We start from the raw sequence: 16727 nt of genomic DNA on the forward strand, positions 1-16727 counted from the left end.
TGAACAGCTCCAGGTTTCTTTGGGTAGCCAAAGGAAATATAAAATTAATTACCAACGTAATTTAGGTCTTTACCTGCCTTGTAAAAGTGCACAAATGTTTGTACTATGTAGAGGCTGCTGGCTAAGATCCTGTTCTCCTGTTTGAGGATATCAAATGCTGAAATTCAGCTGAATTGCTGAAAAGTTGACAATTAGTGTTGGAGATTCTCCTAAAGTGTTTCACTGTTTTATGTATACATTTGAGAGTCAGATTGCTTTTGAAGTGAAGTAGCTACTAAAAAAGAAAGGTTTTTTTAAGTAGAAATTTTAATATCATAAGTGAAGTTTTCCTAGCTGAGGACATTGGCTACCTTGGGATTACATCTGATTTTTTTTTTATATTGGGTTTCTTTTTGCAACTGGTTGTTTTCACCACACAAAAAATGGGGAAGAGAATTCCAGCAGAGTTGCAATACATTGAAAACACCTTAAAACATATTTTTATTAATTTGTAACTATTCACCATTAATCTAAATCAAATTATTTCCCATATCAATGCTACTGGACAAATAATTCTTAAATATATCCATTGTCTGGAAGGAAACTGTAGTATCTAAGCCATTAATCAGAATTGTCTTTGAAAAGGCAATACGGCAATGTTAGTGTTAATAATGTGCGATGCAAACACATACATAAAAGTTGCATTGTATTGCATGACCGTATAATTACGTATGAACATAAATACTGTTGCTATACAATCATTCATTTCTATATAGTTCAGAAAGAATTCTACCTGAGAAGGATGTTCTTCTCTTACAGGGGCAAGTGCTAGATTGGGACCACTTGATCATGATGTTACAGAACTGTGTAACAGCAGTGAATTGTGGCTGGAACAGTTGAAAAAAGAAGTGATATAACTGAATCATTTCTGATTAAATACAATTTTGCTTTAAACTGGTTGATAATCTAAGAAACGGACACAACTATTAAAAGATAACAGTTACTGAAAACTCTGCTTCCCAAAGGAAATGATTGGGTAGGAATGAAAAAAAAAAGTAATACTGAATATTAATTTATACATCACAGAAAAAGTGTATAATAATAATTTAAAAAAATTATATCGAGAGTAACTGTGAGACCTGTCAAAGCATAAAGCATACATTCAGTATAAGAAATACCATTCAGATAGACAGTGATGCAAACTGTGCTAAAGCTTTGTACAACTCAAAGCAAAGGGAAAAGAAATATGGGTAAATTACTTTCATGAATATATTTGTGGAAAACCGCAATGTTATGAGAGAAAAAGTGTCATAAGCTCATCCACTTAGGAGTTCTATTTCCTGCTGCCCCTTTCTGAAGGAGCAGGGTTGCCACGCTACATAGCCCAAGCCACCAAGTGCTGCTGGGGACTGCATCTTCTCCGAGGCTGTGGAACTGGACAGTTTTGAGCAAGAGCATACAAATCCTTCTCAGCGCCTGCCATGCAATTTTGTGTGCCCGTTGTGTATGGGATGGTGCCACCTGTGCAGCTGGCTGGCTGGAAGTCATGGTGCCTCTTTTTATGTGCTGTTAGCACACTCTTCTGAGAGGGTGGAAGACAGCATGGTCTCTTTCAACAGCCTGGCCAGTGCAGAGTAGGCAGAGCAATGGGTTAACAATGCTTCTTTTTGTGGGTTGTGAGAGAAATGTCAGTTAACATAGTTATAGGAGGAGAATGGGTGGTATTTACGAGACAGAAAGAAGTGCAGGAATGGTATGGGTGAAAACGTGGGCATGAAACAGAGAAATATATTTGATAGTCATTCCACTGTGGATCAGAGGATTGAGACCTCTGTGCCTCATTTTCTCACAGTTTCGGGTAAGGGTCTGAATGGTCTCTTTTGTTGTCCATCAGCTGCAAAGAAGATGAATTCATTAATATTTCTGAGATGGTGTGATACTATAGTGATAACCCAAAGCAGCAACAATTCAGGAATACTTAGGCTGAAAAGGAAAACTAAGTTACAATTGAGAACAAAACTAGGTGGTCCCATCTTTATTACAATGCTTGAACAGCAATCTAGTGCAGCTTCAAGCCAAGGTTTCTCTGAGAATGGAAGAATTAGGGGGTTTTAGTTACAAGCATTCAGGTTTCCCTTCCTTCCTCACTCTTTCTTTTTTCCCTTTACAGATTTTTAACAGGGAAAAAATGCCTTCCAGGAGGGATGAACACAAGTGTGGGAACTTCTTCAGGGAAATGAGGGGGAGGGAAGCAGGACTAATAGTCTATTGGGGGGAAAAAAACCCACCTGAGAGACTTATCTTTTGGTACAATATCCCTTCCCAGATCTTTCACGGATTATTTGCAAGAAATTAGGCTGGAAAGCAACAGTACTGTCACAATTCTGACAAATCACGCTTCATATTGGAGATCTACTGGAAATTCTTACAAGCCTTATTCTTTCTTTCTTTCTTTGTTCTGGGATGTCTGTTCTGAGCGTTAGAGAAATAACAGTTGTGTCATACAGGACATCAATAAGCTCACGTCTGCTTATTGAGAATCTGCCAGGACAGATGACAAAGATTGTTCTATTGGCTTCTTCATGTAAATGCAGCACTGACTTCAGACCGCAGCCTCAAACAGAGTTTGGGTTTTCCGTGGTACGCACAGCGTGTATAGCCTCATAGGTGAAGCTTGCATTATACATCACTTGTCAGTGATTACTTTCTGTCCTAAGTGTTTATTTCAATAGAACCTTCTTTTTCTCCTCTTCTCTCCCTTCCCCATAAATGCTTTTATTTCAGCCCATTCACCTTTATGTTTTGTCTTTATAAATATAAACCTGATACTGGGACCATAGAAACTGTTTCAAGAAAAAGTCATAAGAGCCTTCACAGCCAAAGGTTTAAATTTAGTTTGCTCATTAAGGAAGAAAAAAACTGAACATCTTTCTTTTGATACTGAAGCTCACTTTCTGAGCAATTCCTCAATTTTTGCCATTTTAGTGACATCTTTCTTAACTTTGGCAGTTAGGTACCACACAACAGCTGTCATCCCTGGTAGGCTTTGCAGCTTCTGTCAGTACTGTAGAGTTGTCACATGTCTCGTACCAATATAATGAATGTTAATTAGTTTTGAAGGACAGAAAACTGTTTTGTCACGTTAGGATTAGGCTGATGTATCCTTCCTGAACTGAGCTATGGTGTTTCACCCAGTGTAACTATCATTATATTAGAGATCAATGTTTGCACTTCACTTTGCAGGTATTTTTAAGAGTTGTAGTAGTTTAACCTTTTTGCAAACTCAGTATTTTGTGATAAAGTCTTAGAGGCCTGCAAAAGGAGAAAGGTATATTTAGCAGCAGTGACCTTAAGGCAGTGCTAATCAGTTGCAAAGCCTGAAGTAATATGTAAGGAAAGTGACCACTGTCTTGATATCAAGGCCTGAGATGGGTGACCACTTCTTGTTATAAGGAACACAGTGTTTACCCTGAGCATGAAATTTCAAATGATAATTGTTGATCCAAATTCTAGGTTCTGCCTAAATTACACTTAACAGGGTTTCCCTTGGTTATAAAGGGGACAGTTAATTTCTTCAGCACTAATGATTCTCTATCGTCTGTGCCTCTTCAGCATTGCTGCTTGCCCTGTGCCCTCTCCAGAACGTTGTGCCTTTGCAGGCAGTGGGAACCCCTGTAGGTGTTCCGCTGCTTTTAAAAAAGTAAATCTTGGCAACAGACCCCTCAGCTACAGGGATAACTCTATTAGCACCTTTCTGGGCTGAATGCATATGCGGAGTGGTATCTAGTACTGTTCCTAGGAGATTCATTTGCAAGTGCAGTGTGTATATACAGATAAAAAATGTAGTGAAGCTTGATAAAGCCACCTTTGTGAAATGGCACATGCAAAGAATCATATTGATTTACTCATATACTTAGCAAACAGAATAGAGGTCAGCTGGAAATGCAGATTTGCATCCATCTTATATAATCACCTCGTACACTAGTTCTCTGTATGGATTAGTTATTTACTTGGAAGTTTGTATTGCGAACAAAATAGGTTTAGATGGTTTCTTGCTTTCATAAGGAAGAAGACAGCATAACATGTAATAGTTTGCAGAATTTTGGAACATGCATTTTCTGTCTAGATTGTTTTGTTGCATATAAAATAACTAGCTTTTGTAAGTGATGAAATACCTCAGTTTTTCATCTTGGTGGGTTTATAAAGCTCAATCAACATTTCTCATTTTATATTAGGCTCTGATTCTTGAATTTTGATGGGATTTCATCCCTTGGAGAAACTTATGGGAGAATCTGATTCTCTGTACGCCTTTTGTACTTGCAGTTCATTTGTCTCTCTTAGTCTAAGTATTATTTCCTGGGGTTTAGCTGATTTTTGTAGTGGTGTGTCAAGATGATACATTATTTCCTTTCTTTTAAAGTTCCTTAATCCTATTTTCTGGAAGAAATAGTTCAGACTTCATTTTATTCCCTTGGCAGGGGACCAGTTTTAAATTGGGACATGTATCCAGACAGCAGATGGTCCATAAGATGCTGAGCAATAGGTGACTCAAGCCCATCATTAGGGTGACACAAACTTTCTCAGTTCCCATTTTCCTAGGTTGCGTGGTAACCAAAAGGTCAGCCTTATTCCCTAAACAGTGGAAATCAAACGTAAGTTCACAATACTGAGTATTTTTCATTCATCAAATCCTTCAGGGCCCATTCATTGCTAGTGTACGTGTTCGGGCGTATCTTTGGTTTTCCATGATTGCTTTGTACAGCTGGACAGATGTGCAGTCTACGTGCAGTTGAGCCAGATGAACATCCAAAGCTACCCTGATGGTTCAGCATACAATTGCAGCTTCCTTGCAAGAGAGTGGAGTCTTCCTTTTTTTTTTTTTTTTTTTTTTTAATTTTTTTTTCCCAAAGCAGAGTAATTAGGTGTACATGGAAATGTGCAAAAACCCTTTTAAAGGAAGGTAGAACTGTGATATTCTACTACTGCTCACAGGACTAATTATGAATTATAGGTAGCATTTGATTATCTAGGAAAAACTAAGACAATCTGTTTCCTTTTCTGACAAACTGTGATCGCTAGGATCAGTGAAAAGCAAGCTGAAACACTATATAATAAATAGCTTCTTTTATCTGCTTTTATACCAGTGTTTTCATATTGGCTCATGTCTTGCACAACTGTAAATGATTTGATAATAAAATCCAGTGAATCCAGAGAGGCTTTGGAGCTCTGTTTTGAATGTGATTACCTAAGAAATTTACGGTCAGTTTTCTGTAGCCCTGATTCAGTAACCGATCTCTTTTTACTTAAATGTGTGTTCAGCAGAGCTTCATGTGTGTGTGCGCTGTATTCCTTTGAAAAAGACCTGTGTCTGCCCATTCTAGTTCTGGTGTTGGAGTCCCAATTTTAATAGAATATACAGCTAGTTAGAAAATGCATTACTTACGTCTTCCATGAAAAAACTTGGACATTTTCTTTTTGTTTGTTCCAGACCTGTCTCTATATGTTTTGGTTTAATTAAAAATTTGAAAATTTATGTGGAAGGCAGAAATGTGTCCATTTCCTTTGCCAAAATGGAAGATACTGATGTATGATAATATTGCTGTTAAATTTTTGGTCAGCCACAGTGAGAAAAAAATGAAACAAGTAAAAGGGTCAATTTATGATTAAGTAAGTACAGGGATGATACATTCATAAAAGTAAATACCTTGTATTTATTCTCCACTTCAAATGGTATCAACAAATAAAAGGTGATTATCTTTGACCAAAAATTTATTACAGAATGGCTCTGAAGTTGTTATCAGCCTGTAAAGTTCTGCTTTACATAAAATGAAGTTATTTTGAAGTCTGATTGACTCAGCAGGCCACTTGGCAAACCTCTAGTTTTGTTCGTTGCAGTACTACATAGGTGAACTGCATTTGTTTAAGTGTATTTTTGTTTGGTTTTAAGGTTAGAAAAACACATATCCAGGCCTTGATTTAACTATCTGTTGGTCATAGTAACCCCCAAATAAAAAAAATGAGACAAGCGGTAATCATCTGTGACTTCTGGCATTCCATGAAGATGATTTAAACTTTTAAAAAATTTTACTTTCTTTCTTGTCTTAATTTAAATGTGAAATTTGTCGAAGTAAATATTGCAAAGATAAACTATATTTTCATGTGAGTGAACATGTTGATTTTTCATAATGATTAATGTTTAAGTGAAAAAACAGCACTCTGCCTTGCTTCTCAAATACGTTGACATGGACAATGTAGCGCAAACACTGCACGTGTTCCGTGCCAAACAAATACGTTCTCTTACTGGAAGTTCCCCACTGAAAGTGGACACTTGAACACTGAAACCTCCCGTATATTCCTAGAGGGCCATTGCAAAGTCACTTTCAAGGCTTTAGCGAATGAAAGAATGAGCAATCTTTTGGCAAAGAGTTGGAAGATGTTTCACCTTGGACTCTGTGCTGTCTCGCTTCAGCAGAAGGAAATTTGTGATTCCGCTTCCATTGCTCCGGTTCATCCTGTATCTCTGTGGAGATTCTTCCACTTTGAGTGTTGCCATAAATGAGGAACTTAGAAATTGGAGGCAGGTCAGATACCCTGCCTTTTAACGAGTAAATGTCTGCAGACAGTACTAGTGCATTCCGTGTGCTACATAAGATAAGTGTGTGCACAGTGATGTGCTCCCTGATGGGTTGGCCACATTCCCAGATGCTCTTCAGGTTCTACAGCTCCCAACCCTATGTGGTACTTCACCAGGTGCCAGATGAAACGCCCCCACGTTGCTTTTTTAAATGCTTTATTCCCCAGGTAAAGCAGCAATAATCAGTCTCCAATGAGAGAGGGTCTCAATGACCTCTTGCTAACAGAGGACCACCTTTCTTTTGCAGTTGCCTCTTATCTCCCTGCTCGTTTAAGGCTGCTGTCACTCTGTTCTGACAGATCTATCATCCTCCTGTCAGAACTCTTTGTGTCTTCTGGATGGTGGTGTTCTCTCCTTTGTCTTGTGAGTAGAAGACAGCAGTAAACCATGTTTGTCTCTTCTATGCCAAAGCAACAGTTGCTTGTGTTTACCTAGAATTTATTTCACTGCCTTGTAAATTACTTGTTTTAAACAGCTATTGCCTTTCAGCACTGCTGATCAACTTAACTTTCCAGCAGATTCTTCTCAGAATTTGGCCTGGTCTTTGTTTTTTATTTGGTCTAAAGTACAAGAGATTGGATTTTCAGAGAAATGTGAAACTTCTGTGTATATGCATATAGGTTTTCTTGCCAAAGTACTAATGATTAAAAAGAGCATTTATGACAGCAGGAAAGTTTTCTGTTACACTTCTCCCTTTACACAAAAATATACTGTATCTGGGACTCATAACTGAAACAAACTGTGGTGACAAGATTCTTTAGGACTAGGAGACCCTGCTTCAGTGAGATTCCCTGACTTCTATTGAGGAGAATAAAATGCTATAAGGGCTGAAAATTGTGGGTCTTTATCACCAGATAGCAAACAGGAGTGACTGCCATCTCGGGACAAACACGTTACATCTGTGTAACTGAGTAAAATTGTTTTGCCTGTGTTCTCAAGGGAAACACAAATCTCTAATATTCCCATTTTTTTATAGGCTCATGGCTGTTTGTCACCCTTCTTACACTTTGCAACACCAGATTGCTCTCTATGCTGCTGTTACGTTAATTATTGTTAATCTTCATTTGTAATGAAGATACTGATAAGCTTACCTAATTCTGTGATGGTTTTGGGAAACTTTTACAGGGGTGTGACATTCTGCCTCACCTGATCTATACTATTTCACGCCAATCTGAAACACTTCAAGTGATGGCAATCTTTTGAAAAACTTTTAATCACTGTTTCTTCTTTTCTGCAGTAGGCTTCCAAATCAGTCTGTTTTCTTTCTCCTTGCAGGCCTGCTGTCCTGTGTCTTCATCATCTTCTGTTCCCTTAGAAGGGAAGCTGGGTCCAAAACTCAGCCTGAATTCTTGGACAGGCATTATGCCTGGAGCTTCAGGTGGCACAAGAGTGAGGAGCTATATGCTCTTAAAAGTGGCCATGGACTTAAAACCATGTTTTGATCCCAAGCTGTATCAGAAATTTCTATTTACTTTTCACCTTTCCAAGATTCTTATTGCATTCTTATTTTGTAGCTGTTGTGGGCATAGTTTGGTTTTGGGGATTTTTGTTGGGTTTTCTTGGATTTGGGTTTTTTGGGGGTGTTTTTGGATTGGTTTGGTTTTGTTTTGTTTTCTCCCTTACTTAGGGTTCCAGTAAAATGCTTCCCCAGCAAAGGGCACAGAGATACTTGTCACAAAGGTTTTTCCAAGACCTTCAGCATCCCATGGAAATACCGCTTTCCAGTGATGAGCTGAGGCCTGATGGAAGAGGTAAAAACAGAACAGGCTTTTTATGAATAGGTTTACTGTTATCTAGGGTTGTGACTTTTTAATTCTATCAGTAATTGCTTTGGCATCACCAGGCTTTATGCATTAGGTAGCCTTATCTTCTTGAGAACAGGTCAGCCCTTCAGTACAGCAACATAAGTAATTAATCCACTGATACTGAACATGGTAAGATTTCAACTTCTGATGTTTAGGTCTTCCACACAGATATGGAAATGTGGCATGGTGCTGTCCTGTTATTTGGCTAAGCTGAAAGCAGTGATCCCACCAGCAGAAGTCACTCAAAATACAGTTTGGTCCCACAATCAGTGGGAGAACAGACCCAGTGTCTCTGGATTATCTTGTGTCTTGTCATCTACACTGTGTTTTGAAATTCGTAAATAACTTGCTTTATTATTGCAATAAAGATCTGGAAGTGACTGAATAACAGTTAATGATCCTAATAAATCTTCTTGCTTTCTACTGCTTTTGGCAATGAAGGCCATGTTTTCTGTCTGTTGGCTTTAAAGAGCAATTATGGTCAACAGTGACTGAAAAATACATTTTTTTTAAAGCTTGTAAAGGCTTCAAGTAGAAGGTACATCACACTTTTCTGCAGCTGCCTATCTAGTCCCCTATATTTCTGTAAGGGTATATTGTAAGCTCCCTTTTTACATATTCTTTCCTTGTAAAAACCTTTTACTGTAAAATAGGAGATTATGTTCTAGTAAACATACCTGCTACTTCCAAGTAATAAAGTCATTAAAAAGTCAATAGGCCTCTTATGTAACTGCAGTCTGACTTGCTTTCCCTGTTCATGCTCTCTTCTGTGCTGCTATATTCCAACCAACACCCATATCCACTAAATCAGGGTGTGCGTAGTAGCTCTAGGGTCCCAGACGCTGCTCCAGAATGTATTTTTCCAGGAGCTTTGGATTTGCCTGGCTGGCTGCTTAGCTGGCCTCAGCTCAGGCATTTTGGCTGTCTCTGCTGTTGGCTGCTGTCTGAACTCCCTAAGGGTCTGATAATGGGGTCAGCTTGCTCCTTGAGATACCATTTGCCTTTTTAACTAAGCTCAGATTGAAAATAGTTCACACAGTTACACCAAATATACAGTCTAGTGAGCTGTGGTTAATACTGGTAGTGACATATATAGAGGAGGGGGAGAGCAAAGAAATAATCTGAGCTTCTTGAAGTTGGTGTGTGTGTCAACATGTAGTCTTATTAGTGTGTCTAATTTCTAGACAGTGCTGCTTGGTTCCTGGGCTTTCACTTAGTGTGGCTGGCAGAGCACTGGCTTTGGATCCTGGTCTCAGCTTTCATTGAGCTACTGGTGAAAAGAACAGCATCAGCAGGAAAACGTCTGAAAAGGCTGACTGGAGCCTGTGACTTTGCTGGGTTACTGGCACCACTATTGCATGTTGGAAACCAAGAACCCGTTCTCCTGCTATAACAAGACTGCGTGATAAAGAAATCACCGGCAGCCCCCTGTTCTTTCAGAAGTAGATTGTGCTACACCCAAATTCTGTCAGTTTTTCTTTCTGCAAAATGCACACTGTATATACGCTCCATACGATACCTGTAGCTATACTGCTATACATTAGTTTCTGTTTTAAAGGAAATTTAATCTTTTAGGGATAGACACATGGACAAAGTATGAATGAAGGCAAGTGCTGACTCAAGGAGGGTAGAGTGATAGCTGGCTGGTCTGTGCATGCCTGATTTGTGTCAGTCAGGAGTCTAATTCTGGCATTTTTCTCAAAGATGTGAAAAATCTGTCAAGAGGCTGCTGGTTTGAATGGGCGACTGTCCTGCCCTGCTTCCCTCTCTCTGCTTTGATGCACTCTGCTTACCCCTTCTTAACAATTACCTCATGAGTATTTCACAAGCTCTGTCATAGAAGCATTTTCGACTGCACGGTCATGGATCGAGAGCTGAAGTTGTTTCTCTGCAGAACCCGGGGAGGCAGGAGAAGGAGGGAGGTGCAGTGTGTGTTAAGCAGCCACAGTGCCCCAAACCGGAGCAGCTCTGACGGGGGAGTGAAAGCCGCCTGTGCAATTTCCTTTCTCCCTTGCAAGGCAGCCCAGGAGCCAGTGGGTCATAGAGAATTCAAGACTCCTTGAGTCAGAAAGAGTAAAAGTGCATGACTTCTCACTCCTGCAGTTGTAGCCCTTACCTAGGAGTAAGGTTAACCAGTGAACAAAATCAATTAATCAGCCACACTTGCACACTATCTCTTGCTTGCTCTTTCATCCGACTATTTACTTTCAAAACATTAGAAACAAGTGCCTTTTTTTAATGAGGAAAGAGCTCATCAGCAGGAGAAGCATTACAGTCACTTCTTTTAATGAATTACAGATCTGGTCAGAAATTATTCCGTTGTGTTTTACTGTAAAAATACAAATCCGACTTAGACTTCCTACAGCTACCCTGTTTGTTCACGGGGGAAAAAAGCTTAATAATAGTATAATATTAAAAAGTTGGTACAATTCTCAGAAAGCAGTCTTATCTCAGAAACACGAAATAGTAAGCAAAGTGACATCAGAAAACCAAGAATGGAATTAATACCTTTCTTAAGGTATCCCTTATAAAATTTTAATTAATATCAAGAACTATCCTTGAAAGTATTTTTAGGAATGGGTTCTTAACCTAGACTTCTACTTTCTTATGGGTGTGTTAACTGCTACAAATTTGCAAATTTTGATATCACATAAACTTTTAATTTTAATTATTTTAATTTCCTGTCTCCAGAGTATGTAACCTTGAGGTAAATGTGGCATATGTTTCAGAGAGGAGTACAAAAACCCTTATGCTCAGCAACAGAACTCCTGCTAAATCATGAGTAGACTGTCTGTTGTAGTAGTACAGCAAACTTTTCTTGGTCTTCTCTCCTGAGTTCATATTTGTGTGTTTTGCAGAAAGGCAAATATGCAGAAATTTGGTTTAGGTGAATCTAAGGGGCTGAAACTGTGAGGAATTTCTGGATAAAATTAGTGTTCTGTCCCTTTCTGACAGTCCTGCTTTGAAATTTCCTTCGTTCAGGAGTTATTCCATGCTTCTTTATAGTTAGCACTACCTATTCCAACTTCTACAGGGTGTTCTGTAAGTGTGTCTGAGACTCACATCTATCCTACAGATATTGTGCTGCTCAACACCAACTTAAAGGTGAATCGTGGCATTAAGAAATCTAATTGCTTGCCCAAGCTGGATTTCAAGCTAATGAAGGAGCTGGGAAAGAACACAGAACTCTGGATTTCTTGTGCACTCTTCATTTAGGTCTGCATTTATCGATACCATCATGATTTAAAACGGGAGAGGAAACTCTCAGCCAAATCGAGCCATGATGTAAATGGGTAAAATGAATTTGCATAGTTTGATGCACTGAGGGAACTGTTGGTTCAATGATCAAACCCTTAAAATTGGAGAGGATATGTTAGGGAGAAGTTGATCCCAATTGTTATTCTTTCCGGTACAGTATATGGTTGGAAAATCTGTAGTCCCATGAATGAAAGCCTGCTCTGGCACCCTCCCCAGCTAGGGGTGGAGGTGGAACAAAAGGAAACTCCACATTGTAAATATTCAGAGAGCCACCACAAAGGCAGAAAAATATTTTTACTCTGACTAAGTAAGGTCTTTGCATGGCTCAAATGATCTCCCAGGAATTACAAGCTATGCTGAAGAAATCTGGGAACAACCCTGATAGGCTCATTAGTCTTTTTCAGGCTAATAATTTCCAAATTATTGCATTAACCTTTTTACCTTTATCTAAAGGTCAGCAGAGGTGACATGTTTGTGAAGATCTCCTATAAAAACACTTCTTTTTTTAATGGCTCATTTTCCTTTCCTTAACACGGTATACTAGTTGGAAACATCTAGTCATATGTTGGATAAAACCCCACTTCATATTCTCAACTCTCTGATATTACTCCTTTCAATTTTTAAAGCTATTCTGGATATAATTCTACAATGTCTAAAATCAAAACTTATTAATTTTAAAAAGAACAGGCTTCAAGCATACAGATTAACCTTTTTTTTAATATTAAAGGTTACGTCCAGCAAAGAACTGCAGCCTAATGGATGAAGAGTGAAATTCATTATCTTGAACTGCCTCACCCTTTAGGACTCTTTTTTGAGGGGCTAAATTTTAATGAAATCTGCTACATATCTGCTTTGGAAACTTTTCTGCGTGGTCCAGCTCTGGAAAAATGCTGTTGGTTATGGTTGGATATTCTTTTGCACTTTTTTTTAGTATGAGTGCCGTTGACTGGAGACTCATAAATTGACATTTATCAGTTGCTTATAATTTATAGCAGGTGAATGGTTGCTCATCATGAGTATGTTTAAAAGAATAAACAAGAACAAGACTTAAATATCTATTATTCAAGATACCCATTACGTGCTCAGCCAAGATCATCTTTTCTTGCTTTGTTTTTCCATCTTCTCCGCCCCCTTCTCAACTCTAGTGTTGTGCTGGGCAAGGGATAGTGGAGTTCCTGAGCATTACACCCTCAGCTGCCTTTGCCTGCCAAGGAACAGCCCCTCCCTATCAAGTGCTGCAGCAGCTTGAGCCATCTAATACAGAGGCAACATTGCCTAGTGGTTGGCACACAGCACAGGCTCGTTATTTTTTTCTCCCCCTTATTAGTCCTTGTTATTGTTTAAACAACCATCTCTGTTTTCCCATGGTGAATATTTCCATCTTCTTTTGGGTTTTTGATCCTGGGTTGCTTTACACGACAGCAGGTCTGCTGGCAACAGACGGGGTACACCTGTCTCAAAGGGGGAAAAGGATCTTTGCGCGGGAGTTAGCAGGGCTCAGTGAAAGAGCATTACATTAGATTTGAGGGGAAAAGGGATAAAACCAGGCTCAATAGAGATAAGCCTGGGGGCAGCATGCCAGTGTTTGAGGGGTGGTGTCCTAGCAGGGTCCTTTGGTCTGCTTAGTGGAGGTAAGGGATGGAGATCCATGTGGCACCAGAGGTGCAAGGGTTAGTGATGTGTTAGAAACCATGAAAGCGACTGAGAATGGTCACATAAGAATTAGGGTTTCTCCCCCAAAAAAGTTGGTGGGGTCAGTAGCCCAACTGAAGTGCATCTACACCAATGCCAGCAGCATGGGCAACAAACGGGTGTCCCCAGGGCTCAGCACTGGGGCTGGTCCCATTTAGTATTGTTACCAGTGATCTGGGTGAGGGGACGGAGGGCCCCGCCGGGCACGTTTGCAGGTGCCACCCGGCTGGGCCGTGCTGACCTGCTGGGGGCTGCCGGGGCGCTGGGCTGAGGGGCGCTGGCCGAGGCCGGTGGTGTGAGGCTCAGCACCGCTCCGTGCCCGGGGGGACACCAGCCCCAGGCAGCTGGGGGCAGGGGGCTGGGAACTGCCCGGCGGGAAAGGGCCTGGGGGGGCGGCTGGATGTGACCCGCAGGGTGCCCAGGTGGCCAAGGCCAGCAGCACCCTGGCTGGTAGCCGAAACAGCGTGGCCAGCAGGAGCAGGGCAGTGACCGTCCCTCGGCGATGGTGCGGCCGCCCCTCGAGCCCTGGGGGCAGGTTTGGGCCCTGCAGGGCAGGGGGGGCACTGGGGGGCTGGAGCGTGTCCAGCGCCGGGCAGGGGCTGGGGTGGGGGCACAAGGCTGATGGGGGTGGCGGGGGGAGCCGGGGGGCTTCAGCCTGGAGAAAAGGAGGCTCAGGGGGAACCTTCTCGCTCTCCACAGCTACCTGACAGGGGGGTGCAGCGAGGTGGGGGTCAGTCTCTTCTCCCAAGGAACAAGCGACAGGACAAGAGGAAACAGCCTCAGGTTGTGCCAGGGGAGGTTTAGGTTGGGTGTTGGGAAAAATGTCTTCACTGACAGGGTTGTCCAGCACTGGGACAGGAGCCCAGGATGTAGTGGAGTCACCATCCCTGGAGGGATTTAAAATACGTGTAGATGTGGCACTTAGGGACATGGTTTAGCGGTGGACTTGGCAGTGTTGGTTTAATAGTTGGACTCGATGACCTTAAAGGTCTTTTCCAACCTTAAAAATTCTATGATTTATGTATCTGTGAAGGGATTCACAAAACTGTGAAGAAGATAAATGCAAAATCTTAGTAAAAGTAGAAAGATTTTCTGTGATTTCTTTACATATCCCACTTTCTTTGGGAACTGTTGCTCTATTCTTATTTACTAGATGTCAATAACATGAATAACCACCAATTCTTTAATAAACTGCAGTGCAGTACTGTGATCCAGTGGAAGGGTGCTTTGATGGAGTCTGAAATACTTAATTCCTGCCGGAGCTTCACCTAAGGCATGGAGGTCACAGGTACAGTGGAGCCTTTAGACCAGGGCTCTTTATTCAAAAGCCAAATAGCAGCCCCAGCAAGCGTGGCTGGAGGCAGTGTAGGCAGGCTGGCGGGGTCCTCCTTGCATGGCGCTGAACGAGTATGTCAAGGTCTTTGCCATGATGATGACTCCATACGTTGTGCTTTGCCTGTCCTACAGCTCTAAGCACAAGGGCTGGTGAAGTTATTTTCCACAGCACTAGGAATGACCTCTTATAACGTGAAGCTGCCAGTTTTTCTGGTTAACAGGCTTGTCAGAGGACTAGTGCAGTGTATGTCGCTCCCATATCCTGGCTGGTGGGATATCTGTCATATCTCTGCTCTCTGATTGAACTTTAGGGAGAACATTAATCAAAATTATTTCCTAACCGATGGAGCAGTGTGTGAGCTAAACAGGGCCTTGAAACCAGCTTTCAATTAAAGACAAGGGTAAATGTGAGGTCTTTTCAAGGAAAAAAATATTCCCAACTGCCAGACGTCACACTATTGATTATTGTTTAACTTTGAAATCCATCCCACTGTTCTTTGACTGACAACACCACCAGAATTAGGCTTGACAGGACAAAATGGAGCATAGTTTAGAGTGTCTGCCCGCCTGTCTGGCTGTCTAGGAGAGGGAGCACTTCTGAGCAGCACCTGTTTGAGCATGGCGACACTTGGTTTATTGCTGCAGCTACAAAATGGCAGCTTCGACACTCCATCCTGCCTGGGACCCAGCCGTACATATCGGGAATTTCTTTTTTTAAAGCTGGACGATATTTTCTGTACATACTATGACAGTAAAGGCAGGATGTTTGCTGTCCACTGTTAGTTATTCTTTGGCAGTGTGAAGTGGAAAGTACCAATAACATTAAAGGCTGCAAAATCATAATGTTTTAATAGGCCTTCACCTTTTGCAGTGTGACACCCTTTTAATACTTGGATTTCAAACAGCAAAGGCCAATTTTTCCCTGTTATGTTTTGCAAATTACTACAGCCATGGGCCCTCTATTTATTTATTTATTACTCCCATCGCTAACAGGTACGTAGTCTATAATCCAATTTTAGATACCCCAAAAAACTGATTTAATTTTATGGTCACCACAGCAACTGTAGTACTTGACATTAATAAGGTTAAGGAAGGAATTCCATTGCCTGAAGTGTTCACTGAAGAAGTGGGAAAACCTTTCTAATAACAGAAATGTTTGATTGCCAACCAGTGGCCCATAAAACCAAAGGGTAGATGTTTGGAGAAGAAAAGAGCACGCTGGATGGGATAGAAGAGCAGATCTGAAACACTGGGGAGGGAGAAGGGGAAAAGAGACAAACTGAAAAAAAACAACAGAAGGGAAGTGGGAGCTCTTGTGCTTAATCATGTAAAAATTATAATTGATGCTTAATTTCTATGCTGTTAGGGAAGTAGGAATAAGAGACATTCCAGCAGGCCCTCCTCAAGGAGTAAAGCAAGCCTAGGGAGGGAAAGGAAACAAAAAGATTCGAGGAAAGTTTCTAAATATGCCATGGGCTTTTTTTTCTTCCAGGCTAAGTTTTACTAGACAAGCCTTCTACTTTTCATCTCCTCCTATTTTCTGTCTGCCTACCAGAACTGCACTAGTCAGAACAGTCTGCCTACCAGAACTGCACAACCAGAACAGTCACCAACAAGAGAAGAAAAGGTTGCAGTACCTTTCATAAAATTTTATGGAATTGCTGTTTGCTGCTTTGTTCTAAGCTAATTCACAGCTCAGCAGTCTAGTCTTTCTTCAAATATTCTGTAGCTGATTTCCCATAAGGAAACCTGCAAATTGTATACTAGGGACTGGATTCCCAGAAACAAATATTATGATCTCTTGTGCATAGTACAGTCCTTAGAATTCCACATGTGGTTGAACTGGCCTCTTTTAAAAAGACCTTGGTCTCGACTGAAGAGCCCTCTGTGATGGAGTCCTTGATGTGCATTCCTTGGTAACCTGTCTTCACTGTTAAAAACTTCCATCTTGTTTCTAGCCTGAATATAGCTGATTTCCAGCATTTGATCTTGTTATACCTTTGCTAAGTACAAGTTGTCTTACT

The 16727-nt window shown here is 40.9% G+C and overlaps 1 long non-coding RNA gene across 1 annotated transcript in view; it reads right to left on the minus strand.

The window, feature by feature from the left end:
* The window catches only part of LOC308053759, a 46495-nt gene that overhangs the window by 21826 nt on the left and 7942 nt on the right, over positions 1-16727 (minus strand). Inside the window, exon 2 of the long non-coding RNA XR_013923786.1 lies at positions 1-16725. This exon is cut by the window's left edge and continues 21826 nt beyond it. This is a non-coding gene — a long non-coding RNA (uncharacterized lncRNA). The remainder of the gene's footprint in view (positions 16726-16727) is intronic.

The sequence above is a fragment of the Falco punctatus genome (genome assembly GCF_963210335.1).
Source record: "Falco punctatus genome assembly, chromosome: 15".
In the NCBI taxonomy this organism is placed as follows: Eukaryota; Metazoa; Chordata; class Aves; order Falconiformes; family Falconidae; genus Falco; species Falco punctatus.